We start from the raw sequence: 14987 nt of genomic DNA on the forward strand, positions 1-14987 counted from the left end.
CAGTAATTTAATAAAATGACAGATTTCTCCTTTCCCAGGATTTCCTTAAATCCTTCTTTATCTGCTTAAGTGTTATCAGATTCCATAGTAGCAAATTATGCCAGACTGGAAAAGAGTGAGCAAATGATTCTTGAGGCATAAAGTCAAAATTTGCATAAGGCACCTACCTGTGGTTTCTCGGATAGCTGTTGAAATCATCACTGTACCCTGATGTTTAAACCTCAATATTTCACTTCAGTGTGGCCAAGCAATTCTGATTGAGTCCTTCCCCAAGCCCTGTGAGAGTGTGCAGTGACGGTGTGCAGGCTCTTCATGTCACCTTCCCTCCCTCCAAGCTTTATTTAGAAATTCCAGAGGAGGTTTAGTGGTGAAAGGTTGTTCAAGTACTTTCCTCTCCTTTTTATTCCCTTCAGAGCAATTACTCAAACACTCAGAAAGCCAAAGCAGCTGTCTCACTCCATGTCTGGATCACAGAGCCCTAAATATTTATAGGTCTCTGAGAATTCCAAGTCTCAAGTTCAGGTAGGATGCTATTCTTACTTGCTGTTTGAAGACTTACTCGCCATGGTTAACACACTAGAAAATAACTGTTTTGACTGTGTAATACATTCTAATTTGGAAAATTGATATGGTATAAATAAAATAAAATTACCCATAATACCACCATCAATGTTACACTGAGATCTCTTTTCATCGCTCTATGTATATATGCATATAAAGTCACATCCAACTCTTTGAAGCCCCATGGACTATATCTAGCCAAGCTCCTCTGTCCATGGGATTTCCAAGGCAAGAAAACTGGACTGGGTTGCCACTTCCTTCTCCAGGGGATCTTCTCAACCCAGGGATTGAACCTATGTTTTCTGCATTGGCAGGAAGATTCTTGACCACTGAGCCACCAGGGAAGCCTGTATATGCATATAGACACACAATATTCAGATTTTTATGATGTTTTCAAGTTTTACATACAATTCTTATTCTGTTTTTGTTAATCTATTTGGCAGAAACATGGGAGAATGTAAAAAAATTACAGTAAAAACTGTCATTTTTTTACTGTGAGTTGTAACAAATTGTGGGAGGCCTTAAATGCTGTCGTGGAAGTTTGGACTTTGTTCAGTGCTTTAGAAGGTTGACACCTCATGTTCACTTGGTATTTTCTGTTTATGCCTTTCTGTGTGTGTGTCTGTATGCACAGTCATGTCTCAAAAAGTTTGACATGACTGAACACACAGACACACACACACATACAAAAGAAAAGATAGAAAATATCAAGCAACCATGAGGTGTCAATCTCCTAAAGCACTGGGCTGATCCTGTTGGTCCCTTTCAATGCTCTTTTTCATGAATAAGGCCTTTCCCCTTCATTTTGAATGTCCCTGCCCTTCCTTACAGTGACTTGTCTACATCTTATCCATTGATTCATGATGCAGCTCAAATAGTACCTTCTTCATGGAGCCATGCTTGAGTCCTTCTGTCTCTCCTGGCCAGAGTCAGTGGTTTTTGCTTCTCAGTTCTATTTTTACCCATGCATCAGTTTTCTTGAGTTATGACTATTTGGGTACACATCTTATTACTCCTTTTTGATTATGCATCAAAGATTTTGGACATTTTCATCATATCACAGTATCCTTTTTGGTCATTACAGTTTTTCTTGGCACATGCTAAAGAATTAACAGCAACCACGGTTATACTACTCACTTAACATATGGTGTCATTATTTGAGTAAAATTGCCCTGACTTGTCTTTTTTATATTCATCAGAGAAATGTTTTGTGGTGGTAGCTTATCTCCAAAGACAGTCCCCAATATTTCCTCTTCACTCTGTAGATACAGGCTCCCACACACATCAGGACCTGGTGCTACCTCCAACCCTCAACCATGGGCTGGCGTTATGGACTGACTTTGACCAAGAGAATGCAATGGAAGTAATAAGTCTAGGGCTTCCAAACCCAGTATCAGAAACCCATACTATAAAGCAAAGGGCCAAGGTTGTCTTTGACCTCCACAGCTAGTTCCCAGCTGACAGCCAACAGTAACTGTCAGGCATGTGGGTGAATCACACTGAACATTCCAATCTAATTAACAACTGACCCAAACCCATGAAGAAGAAGCAGAACCAAACCCATGCAGCTAACCCTAGTCAACCCAAGAATCATTAAACATAATAAAAGGGTTGTTGTTTTAAACCATAGAGTTTGGGTGTAGTGTGTCACACACAACAGATAAACCTAACACTGATTTACAAGTTAAACCATATGAATTGCTGGATTTGACAGGTTTTGACTGGCAAGTTCATATAGTTCAACCTAACATGAATAATGCCTTGATATTGCTCTATTGCTCTCAGCTCTTATTCTAAGCAAGTTATAACACTCTTGTCTCAGAATCCACTCAACAAAGAGTAGTTAAAATTTATCACCATAATGGTAAATAATTACAGTATAAATAAAAATAAATATTTTGTATTGATCAATATTAAGCAGTTCTACAGAGAAGCATGCGTTGTAAATACTAGTGTTCTATATACAGCATTAAGGAGAAAAACTCCCAAGTTCAGTTTTTTCAAACTTCAGTTCTTTACATGCCACCTTCATGATTTATGGCACGTCTTCATTCTCACCATAAGATTGCCTACATTGTGTTTACTCAGAAAAATCATTTTAATAAAACATTATATCCCTCACATAACGATCTATTTAAATCCTTACCAAAGAGACTCAAAGTTATGTAATGTTACTGGCCCTCTTTGAAGCTTATATATTTTGATAGACACATTTATATACCCACAGGCTCTGGTTAGATCATCACACACACACAAGTATCACAACATGTATTATCAAACACAGAAGATCAGAGTTCTTTCTTTGCAAAAACTGTGAAAAAAATAAGCCTTTCCTTCAGCTCTAATTATCACTCTCCAAACCACAACCTGAGACATCCATCTTCTTTCTAGTACCCCAAATATCACTGTTATACACAATGACAATTGATCTAGAACCCTCCTCAGTGGACAGCACTTAAGCTCTGGAGATTTCTTGTCTCTTTTTTCCAACCTCATTTATCCTGTTCACCAACTCATTGAGTCTTATTCTCAAATGGAGAAAAGTTAATATAAAGAATTCATCTAGACCACTTTGTTCATGCTTATGCTTCCAAGCTACCACATATAAGCCTATTATTTTAATTTTTGGCTTACTTCTTTGTATTCTGGTCTTTCCATAAACTATTTGAGGCAACTTATGGGAAAGTGTTTAATAGAATAATAAAACACAAAAGTAAGTAAAAGGCACAAAAGCCAGAAGAAAACACAAACTAGTATAGATGTAACCAAGGTGGAAATAGCACTCAAACAAAATAGTCCATAAAATACAACACAGATGCTACAGTTAAGGTATAAATTTGACTAAGAAGCTCTTAGTTGATCAATGAAGAAAGAAAAGTGGGTCTTTTATATTAATCTCCTTAGTCATGATTTAGAATAAAAATAATTTTTTCAGGTAAATGTTTTCCTGCATTATATTCTAAAATTAGTTTTTCATATGGGTCCTTATAATTTGGAGCAAAGAAATATAAAATATAAAAACATTCCCATAACAAATAGAGAAATCGTTTCTAGAAGGTGTTTCTAGCAGTTGTTGTTTTGTAGCTAAGTTGTATCTGACTCTTTTGCTACCCTATGGTCTGTAGCCCCCCCAAGTTCCTCTGCCCATGGGATTTCCCAGGCAGGAAGACTGGAGTGGGTTGCCATTTCCTTTTTAGGAGAATCTTTCCAACCCAAAGATTGAAGCTGCATCTCCTGCATTGGCAGATGGATTCTTTACAACTGAGCCACCAGGGACACTCATTTCTAGCAGGATGCTTTGATTAAAAGTGAGTTCAGACTTCTACTTTTGGCCAAGATAAGAGGTTAGATTTACCATTACAGTTGAAAAAAAAAATGACAAACCCAGAGAAAATATATGAAACAATGATTTTTAGTCATTGGACAGGAGGTTGCAAAAGATAGTGATATCTGTGAGAGTGGAAACAAATGAAGTATGTCTTCTAATTGCCCAGACTTACTGCCTGGAGAAAGTTTCCAGGCTACAACTGCAGGAGAGAGGAAACCCAGGCAGAGCCTAGTGACTTCCTGAAACTACGGAGAATGACTTGGAAGTTGAAAGAGGCCAGGGTTGGTAGGGTCCTGAAATTGTTGTAATACAGCAAGACTATAGTTATATCAATAAGTGGTTACATCATAAGATAAGGTGGACGTTGTATCACTACAAAGGAGCAGACATTATACTGAGGGTTTAAACAAGATGAGAGCATGCATTGTTCATAAGTCACTACATAGGGTCCACCAGTGAAAGTCATATGTACATTAAGTTTTCCAGAATCATTGGTAAAGAGAAAAACATAAGGAGAGGGTAGACGAGCCAAAACAGAGTAAGTAGAATTATTTTCTGGTTGGAGTTCGTGCTGCAGCAGCCCCGTCAGTCTCGCTGGGATCTCCATGTTTATCTTGCCTCCCCTTCCGGCGGGCGGGCTCCTCTTTTGTGATCGAAGCAATGGGGGAACTGAATGTCTGGGGGACTGCAACATGGCGAATCAGCCTGTCCCGGATGTAAATTGGAAAATCTGCATCCTGTGGAAAAATACAAGCACATCCTCGACCACTAGTTAATAATGGGTCATTATTGTCCCTTCCATTGTCCTGACAGGAGGTCCTTCCATTTGACTAATGGTTTTGCATTTAATTGCTCCAGGCACCAATGACGAAGCATTGCAGTAGTTCCAGCCAGATCAGTATTTAGAATATTTATTACAAAAAGAGCATGTTGCAAGATTTGATGGGGAGAGCTATACTTAAACTCCCCTTCTTTTAGTTTTTGAATTTGGATTTTTAATGTTTGATGCGTTCTTTCAACAATGGCCTGTCCCTGGGGAGATTATAAGGGATGACAGTATTATGTTTAATTTGAAACTTTATACAAAATTCCTGAAAAGACTTAGAAGTGTAAGCAGGAGCATTGTCAGTTTTCAGAGCTTTTGGCAGGCCCAAATATGAAAAACAAGTAAAGAGATGTTGTATCACATCTTTAACTGCCTCTCTGATACGAGCAGTTGCAATAATAACGTGAGAAAAGGTATCTACAGTTACATGAACAAAGGACAGTTTTCCAAATGAAGAGACATGAGTTACATCCATTTGCCAGAGTACGTTAGGTTTGAGACCGCGAGTATTAACTCCCATAGGTAGACTATTATAAACAGTGGGGCAGTGTAGGCAAGAACACACAATCTCTCGAGCAGTCTCTCTGGGAATTTGGAATTGATATCTTAAAGCAGTAGCATATTGATGATAAAGTAAGTGAGAGGCTCTGGCCTCCTCAATCACAGTAGCCACTGTATTTCTGGTTAACAAGTCAGCCAAATCATTAAAGGCATTTTAAGGGCCGGGCAATCCGGAAGGAGCCCAAATGTGTCCAATGAAAAATATTTTATTTCTTTTCCAAATTTGTTCCTGTAATTTAGTTAACAAATGAAATATGGTAGTTTTATTTTCAGGCAAAACCGCAGTTTTTATTTTTTTATTTTTTTTAACATTATAAAAAGGTAGTATTTTTGTGTGTGTGTGTGTTCTTTTTTTTAATTTTATTTTATTTTTAAACTTTACATAATTGTATTAGTTTTGCCAAATATCAAAATGAATCCGCCACAGGTATACATGTGTTCCCCATCCTGAACCATCCTCCCTCCTCCCTCCCCATACCATCCCTCTGGCTCGTCCCAGTGCACTAGCCCCAAGCATCCAGTATCGTGCATCGAACCTGGACTGGCATCTGGTTTCATACATGATATTTTACATGTTTCAATGCCATTCTCCCATATCTTCCCACCCTCTCCCTCTCCCACAGAGTCCATAAGACTGTTCTATACATCAGTGTCTCTTTTGCTGTCTAGTACACAGGGTTATTATTACCAACTTTCTAAATTCCATATATATGCGTTAGTATACTGTATTGGTGTTTTTCCTTCTGGCTTACTTCACTCTGTATAATAGGCTCCAGTTTCATCCACCTCATTAGAACTGATTCAAATGTATTCTTTTTAATGGCTGAATAATACTCCATTGTGTATATGTACCATAGCTTTCTTATCCATTCATCTGCTGATGGACATCTAGGTTGCTTCCATGTCCTGGCTATTATAAACAGTGCTGCGATGAACATTGGGGTACACGTGTCTCTTTCCCTTCTGGTTTCCTCAGTGTGTACGCCCTCTCCAGCATTTATTATTTGTAGACTTTTGGATCTCAGCCATTCTGACTGGTGTAAAATGGTACCTCATAGTGGTTTTGATTTGCATTTCTCTGATAATGAGTGATGTTGAGCATCTTTTCATGTGTTTGTTAGCCATCTGTATGTCCTCTTTGGAGAAATGTCTATTTAGTTCTTTGGCCCATTTTTTGATTGGGTCATTTATTTTTCTGGAGTTGAACTGTAGGAGTTGCTTGTATATTTTTGAGATTAGTTGGTTGTCAGTTGATGTGGAAACAACCTGACAATAGACTGAGAATCAGAATAAAGGTTAAATTCCTCATCTGCAAACATAGGAAAAGCCCCTATGACTGCTGTTATTTCAGCTCTTTTAGCTGAAGTTTTCTGTGTTTCTAAAACCTTTTGGTGATTTTTAGTAACTATGGAGGCTTTACCGTTTGCTGCCCGTCAGTAAAGGCTATCTGAGCTTTTGGAATAAGAGACTGTTTACATCTGACGGGAAAAATAACTGGATGTCTGGATATAAAATTCAGCAAAACATGCAAGGGTAAATGATGCAAAATTTTGACCAAAATAGTTTCCTATAGCAATCTGCCAATTTTCATCAAACATTAGAAGAGCACCAAGTTGTTCCTTATTATATGGGATTACAATTTCTGGTGGCTCTTTACCAAATAATCCAATGTTCCGCTTTTTTCCTTTAATATCAAAGTAGCTGTCAATCCTGGATAAGAAGCCGCTACTTTTTTAGTTTGAGTGGGAAGATGGACCCACTCTAGGGGGCCGTTTTGCTATAAAACCAATTTTTTGTCTGGTTACCCCAATTACACCTATGGGGGTTTTATGGCAAAGGAATTGTCAAGCAGTTGTCAATTTAATTTTTTAAATTTTTAAAATTTACATTTTAACAACATAAATTTAGAGATATGTTAATTTAGGTCTAACGTTTAGTTTAGGTCTCTATAAATCTAAATAATAAATGTATAACCTCCTTATCTCATTTTGGTATACAGATATACCTAAATGCAAAATGTATTTATATGTATTTATATATGGCAACAAGTATAAACTTACTGACATAATCAATATACTTGAATTAATCTTTATAATTAATATGTTAATTAATATATATTACAGCAATACAACACGTACACAGCTAATACCAACCAACACAAACCAATGTACTGCATTAGTACATGTCACATATATATAATTATACAGTATATAGAACATATATCACAGCACATCAATCCATACCAATTAATACCAGCCATACACACATTATATTACTGCAATATACATTTAATTATACAATATGTATAATATGCATATATAGTATACATATTAATTTATATACAAATTAAGTATAGATCTATAAATAGAATTAGGTATACCTTTATTATATTTTATTTATACCCATACCTAATTAGGCAAACTGTAATTAGGCAAATATATTTATATTATGTATTTATAACAACATATAGAGTATTATTAATTGTACCGCCTGTTGATAACTAAGAAATTGAGAAAACCCTTCTCTGAGGATTTCCTATTTGAGACAGCATGTCCCTCCCCCATAGGGTAAAGGGGAGTGTAGGAACTACATAGGGTTGGAAAGTTCCACAGATATCCTCAAACTGCCAATCTAACATTTTTTAACTACTGTGGGGGCTTGAAGGCAAATGAAACAAAATTTGACCCCTGAAATCTATCAGGCAACTTGCCAATCATCACTATTTTGTAAAAGACTTGCAGTTGATCCTTATTGAATGGAATTACTATATTTGCTACTTCTTTTCTAAAAAGTTTCACACTTCTTTTTTCCTCCTTTTATAATTAATTATGCCACCAAGTTAGGATAAGATAAAACTATTTTTCTTGGGGTCACTGGTAGATGGAACCAATGGGTCTTTTTGTCACAATCACCCTGTAGGTGTATGTTTTATGGCAAGAATAATTTAATCTCATCTTTTGGTAATATTAATCCTAATTAACTGATCATTTAAAGTCTCATCTACTTTAACAAGAGCCATCTGTCTTATTAGTCAACTTTCTCTTAGAACTGGAATTAGTATCGCTTTTTAAGCAATCAAATAAAGGCTTTAAATCTGCAGTAGTCAGTTTTAAATGAGGGCGTATCCAATTAATGTCCCCTAATAATTTTTGGAAATCATTTAAAGTTAGTAAACAATCTCTCCGAAGCTTCAAAGAGGCATTATCAGTTTTTAAAACTTTTGGCAGACCTAAATATGAGAAGCAATTAAACAAGTGTGGCACAACATCTTTATAAGCTTCTCCAGTTATTGTTTTGTAACCTAAATCTGGTCTATAGCTTTTTAGATGACAAGCAACCATCTAATCTTCACTTGAATACTTCCAGCAACGGGGAACTCACTATTTTTCAAGGTTTTAAATGCTCCCTCACCTTTTTCTCTACAGCATTCCCACCCCGCATACCACTTTCTCTAATCTCACCAACTCATTTTCAGTAGTATGCGTTGGCCAGGAGCTGGGTCAGTCTTTCCCAGCAATGTTAAGAGACGTCTGTTCCTGTGTCTAATAGCCCTGACATTTTATTTTCTTGAATTAAAAGATCTTTTAAAGGCCTTGGAGCTGTAATTTCCTGCACCCAAAAGGCTAGATCACTAAATCCAAATGTTCTGTGGCTCCTAGCCTGAGAAGTCAAGGTTTTTTCTTGTCTGATACTAAGGTAAAAAGCAAAAGCTGTGTTACTCTTTGAGCTTTATTAATTTGCACAGTTTTAGTAGGTGATGAGATCAAAACTTTAATTTCTCAATATAATCAGAATCTATTACACCATGCACCACCGAAGTTCCTTGAAAAGAAAGCAAGCTACGCCCTAGCACAAGTCCTACAATGCCCTCAGGCAGGGGGCCAGCCACTCCCATTGGAATTGTTGCTAAATCCCCTAGCTTTTTTCTGAGCCTAGGTGAGACCCCCCCTGAGGGGGTTTTCTCCAAGGAGCACGCTCTGCATATTGTGCTTGCAGTCTGTTTTAAAAGCTCCACTGTTGAAAAAACTTTTTATCTTCCTCAGGCTTAGGCAACACTTTGAGAGGCTTTGGAGGCAAAGTGGGGAACTCTTGGGCCCTGGAAGGCGCAAACGGAGGCGGCAGTGATGGCCTTAAATCAGAAAGTGGTGGATAAGTTTTTTTTTTTTTTTAAGGTTTGCGCAGAGGGGGAGGGAGCTCGCCAGGGTGCCTGGTCACAGCGTCTCTTACTGTCTCTCTCTCTCCTTCTCTTCCTGCCTTTCTCACTTTTCTCTCCCCCTTCCTTTTTCGCTACCCTTCTCTTTCCTTAGTTTCTTTCCCTTTACCCTCTTTCTCTCTTTTTCTTCCCTCCTCCCTCTCTTTCTCTCTGTATCTCTTTTTCTAACTTCCTTTCTTCCTTTCTCAATCTTGCTGCGTTCCCTGATTCCTTCCTTCTCTGTTGCTCTCTCCTTTTCACTCTTTAGCTTTTTCTCTATCTTTAGATCTTTCTCTATTTCCTTTCCTTTTTTCTTTTTCACTTTTTTTTCTTTTTATTTTTCTCTCTTTTTTTTTTTTTTTGCTTGGGTGAGGCCCCTGTGAGGGGGTTTTCTGCAAGGAGCAGGCTCTGTATATTGTGTATTTTTTAAAGGCTCCTTTGTTTAAAAGAAGTTTTTATCTTTTTCAGCCTTAGGCAATGCTCTGGGAGACTTTGGATGTAAACTGGGGAATTCTTAGGCCCTGGGAGGTGCAAGCGGAGGTGGGGTAGTCGCCTTAAATCAGAAATTGTTGGATAAATTTTTAAAGGTTTGTGTAGAGGGGGAGGGGGCTCACCAGGGCGCCTGGCCGCAGCATCCTGTAAGCCCTCTCACTCCTCAGGAGGTAGAGCACAGTCTCCCTCCTTTTCTTCGTCAATGGCAGAAAATATGATCTGCGCAGAAGGTGGAGACCCACTACCATCCACCGCTATAGCCTCTCTCATAGGCTATCCCACAGCCTCATGACGAGGGTCCAGAACATTTTTAATCATATTTATAGGATAAGTTTTTAGTTGTTTTTTACTTTCACCCAAGTATCTAAATTAACAGTAGCCTCTTTAACAGTTTCAAATACTTATACAAGTAAAGAGTTGCCATTCTTAGATTCAGTGTTACCCATGTCAGAAAATTAAGTATAATAGAAGATAAAGCTTTTAGCTTTCAAAAGATCAGGCTTTTCTTTGGCCTTTTAACGTCAGAAACCGTTTTTTCTCTCTAACTCTAACTTTTTAACACTTTCAACACTTCCCACTCCTACTCACCCTGTCTATCCTACAGGGGGGTCCGCGGCACCCTGAGTGGGGTCCTATCCGCCCCTAAAATTCAACACTGGGGGAAAGGGTTGGGGACCTACCTTCGAATTGTCCCTGTTCGGGCGCCACCTGCTGGGGACCAGCCCCGGCTGATCCAGGGTATTCGAAGTGGGGATGGCATCGGCGACCTATTTATTTAAATATTTTATCAAAGATATAAAGAGTAATAGGATGAGGATAGCTCAGTAGGAAAATTCAGTGGAGAAAAGAGGCTGAGTAGCTTGGTTTACGCGGGAGACCAATAAAACTTCAAGACAAGAAGTTTGCACCACTTATGTAGGCCGCAGGCGTCCTTCCGTTCTCCCGAAGGAGAGGAGACACTGAGGCCTCCCCGGTCGGATCTTAGAAGCCCAGGCATAATTAGCAAGCATGGCGGGTTCCACGCTCCAGATGGAGAATTCAGCCAGAATTTGAGAGAGAGAGCGACATGGGGAGACCAAGTTTCAGTGAACAAGGCCCGCACTTTATTTTCCAAAGTAGTTTTTATACCTTAAGTTGTGCATAGAGGATAATGGGGGAAGGCGTGGAGTCATGCAAGGACAGCAGTTCCTGGTCCTAATCGAAGCCAGGCTTTCAAACTTATCATATGCAAAAGTTCAGGTGAATTACATCATCTTCTGGCCAGGAGGCCTGTTAACATTTTAAGAAACTTATCTTTCTCTAAAGGTGATTATTCCAAAGTCAGGCACCAGCCTCCAAAAAAGCATTGGACAAAGCTGCATTCCTATAGGGCAAAGGTGAGGTGGGCTCAATCAAGAAAAGAATTAACTCAAGGGTCCAAGGTTACAAACATTGAGGCTACTACTTACATTTCTATACACCCATTATATCAATCAATACACTGCCAAGGACACAGTAAGTAAGGAGTATGGAGACTTAGCAGCAATCATTGGCCCAATAAGTGAAAAACCCTTCACCAATACAATTTCTAATCAATCTTTTAACTACTCAAAAGAATCTGTGTTTAGACAGTTTAGAACATCTCCTGCCTCTCACAGTTGGGAGGCTCTGAACAATCACATGTGGCCAGAAAAACCTATTCAGGCAGGTTAGAGGATTTCCAAAGGAGTTTGTAGGTTAAACACTGTCACACCCAGGAATTATTAACTGGAGCTGTAAGCTAACTCTTTTTTCAGAGAGAGGTAGTGGGGGATAGCCCCCCGTAAAGTCAGACGTGTAGGTGAAAGCACAAAGCAGAAAGTAGGCAGACTCTGGTTTTGGGTGTAAATGCTCGAGAATTTCCAGGGGGACTCCTGAGGCTCGATCCCGCCTTTGCGTATGCCGAGCCTCCTTCCTCATGACCTTTGTCATGGGCGGAGTTCCTCACGCTGGCTCCCGGCAGTGATAGAATTCCAGTTGAGCTATTCTAGATCCTGAAAGGAGATGCTGTGGAAAGTGCTGCACTCAATATGCAATATGCCGGCTCCCGGCAGTAGGGTGTGCAGGACAGAGTGCCAGAAAGGAGAGAGCTCTGGAAATCTTCCTCAAACTGGGCTACGGAGGTTTCCTATATAAGGAAACTACCCAAATCTGGGAGAAGAACCACCCAGTAAGAGGAAGGGGAATGATTGTTGGAATTCCACAGGACAAAGAATAGTTTGTGCTACCTCCAACAAGAGTGGGAAAACTTGTAAGTCACTGGGTATCAGGTAGAATACTCAGAAGAGTTTTGATTTAGTGATAAAATTAGCCCTTGACTAAAGGTTGCTTCAGTCCCTCATAACAATACTTAAAAACAAAATCCTAAAAAGTGTCAACATTTCTCCAAATAACTTAGCAATCACCTAGGGAAAAAAGCTCAAGAACAGTTATAAGAATGTGAATATATTCAGCACCAAGCAAGGTAAAATTCATAATGTCTTGAATCTAATAAAAATTAAAGGTCACAAAAAAGCAGATGACAAATATGACTCATATTGAGGAGATGAGTCAATCAACAGAAACAGACCCAGAAATGACACATATGATAGAATTAGCAACAAACACATTAAAAGTTATAATGATATCCTTACATTCAAGAAGGTGAAGGAAATTTGAGCACAATAAGTAAAGGCACAAGCAGAGCTACTAGCCATGAAAATTACAATGTCTATGATTTAAATACACACACACAGAATGTGGTTAATAGCAGATTAAACAATGTAAAAGAAAAGGCTAGTAAAATTAAAAACATAGCAATTGAAACTATTAAAAATGAAAAACAAATTTTAAAAAAGAATAGAACAAATAGGCAAAGCATCAGTGAGCTATGGGACAATGCCAAGCACTTTTTTGTACCTGTATTGGGGTTTATGAAAGGGAAGGGCTGTGTGGTACAGAATAAAATTTTGAAGAAACAATGATTGAACTTTATCCAAATTTAATGAAAACTCTTTGACTGTGTGGATCACAATAAACTGTGGAAAATTTTTCAAGAGATGGGAATACCAGACCACCTGACCTGCCTTGAGAAACCTATACGCAGGTCAGGAAGCAACAGTTAGAACTGGACATGGAACAACAGACTGGTTCCAAATAGGAAAAGGAGTACGTCAAGGCTGTATATTGTCACCCTGCTTATTTAACTTATACGCAGAGTACATCATGAGAAACGCTGGACTGGAAGAAGCGCAAGCTGGGATCAAGATTGCCAGGAGAAATATCAATAACCTCAGATATGCAGATGACACCACCCTTATGGCAGAAAGCAAAGAGGAACTAAAGAGCCTCTTGATGAAGGTGAAAGAGGAGAGTGAAAAAGTTGGCTTAAAGCTCAACATTGAGAAAACTAAGATCATGGCATCTGGTCCCATCACTTCATGGGAAATAGATGGGGAAACAGTGGAAACAGTGTCAGACTTTATTTTTGGGGCTCCAAAATCAAATTAAAAGATGCTTACTCCTTGGAAGGAAAGTTATGACCAACCTAGATAGTATATTCAAAAGCAGAGACATTACTTTGCCAACAAAGGTTCGTCTAGTCAAGGCTATGGTTTTTCCTGTGGTCATGTATGCATGTGAGAGTTGGACTGTGAAGACAGCTGAGCGCCTAAGAATTGATGCTTTTGAACTGTGGTGTTGGAGAAGACTCTTGAGAGTCCCTTGGACTGCAAGGAGATCCAACCAGTCCATTCTGAAGGAGATCAGCCCTGGGATTTCTTTGGAAGGAATGATGCTAAAGCTGAAACTCCAGTACTTTGGCCACCTCATTCGAAGAGTTGACTCATTAGAAAAGACTCTGATGCTGGGAGGGTAGGGAGCAAGAGAAGGGGACAACAGAGGATGAGATGGCTGGCTGGCATCACCGACTCGATGGACGTGAGTCTGAGTGAACTCTGGGAGTTGGTGATGGACAGGGAGGCCTGGCGTGCTACAATTCATGAGTTCACAAAGAGTCGGACATGACTGAGCGGCTGAACTGAACTGAACTGAACTGATAGAGTCATAAATCCAAGAATCTGAACAAATCTCAAACACAAAAGAAACCGTAAAGAAAGTGATATAAAGGTGTATCACAATCAAATTTCTTAAAGCCAGTGTTAAAAATGCCTTAGAAACAACCAAAGATGAAAAAGATGTTACATTAAAAGAATGAAGGTAAGCAGATTTAGAAGACAGTGAGATATTTCTGAAGAACTAAACAAAACAAAACAAAACACCATATCAAGCTAGAATTCTATACCAATAAAACTATCTTTCAAAATGAAAGACAGAAAAAAACAGAGACTTTCTCAGCAAAGAATTCATCACAAGCAAACATGTATATCCTATGAGGAATGTTAAAGGAAGTTTTTAAACAGAAGGAAAATGAGGGCAGAGGAAATTCTGAATCTACGGAAAAGAGCGATGAGTGCTAGAAATGGTAAATATCTGATTAAACACAAAATTTTTTAATTTTCAAATATCTTTACAAAATAATCGACTTTACAGTAAAAACAACAACATCATATTGTGGTTTTTATTACTTCTATAGAATAAAAATGTCTTAGCACAAAGGCTGGAGGCAGAGATAAAATATACTGTTATAAAGTTCTTATAAAAGTGGTGTAATAGTAAACTGATGAGTTAAAGCTATGGACCGTAAAGCAATGGGCTTCCTTGGTGGCTTAGTGGTAAAGAATATACCTGCTAATGCAGGAGACACAGCTTCAATCCCTGGGTTGGGAAGATCCCCTGGAGCAGGAAATAGCAACCCACTCCAGTGTTCTTGCCTGGGAAATTCCATGGACAGAGCAGCCTGGTGGGCTACAGTTCCTGGGGTCACAAAGAGTCAGATATGACTTAGTAACTACTAAAAACAAAAACAAGTAAGCCAACAAGAAGGATAAAATGTAATTGCTAAAAATATAATAACCCAAAAAAAAGCAGAAAAAGAGGAAATACAAAGAACAGATGGGATTATCTTACAT

The sequence above is a fragment of the Bos taurus genome, chromosome 3 (genome assembly GCF_002263795.3).
Source record: "Bos taurus isolate L1 Dominette 01449 registration number 42190680 breed Hereford chromosome 3, ARS-UCD2.0, whole genome shotgun sequence".
Lineage (NCBI taxonomy): Eukaryota > Metazoa > Chordata > Mammalia > Artiodactyla > Bovidae > Bos > Bos taurus.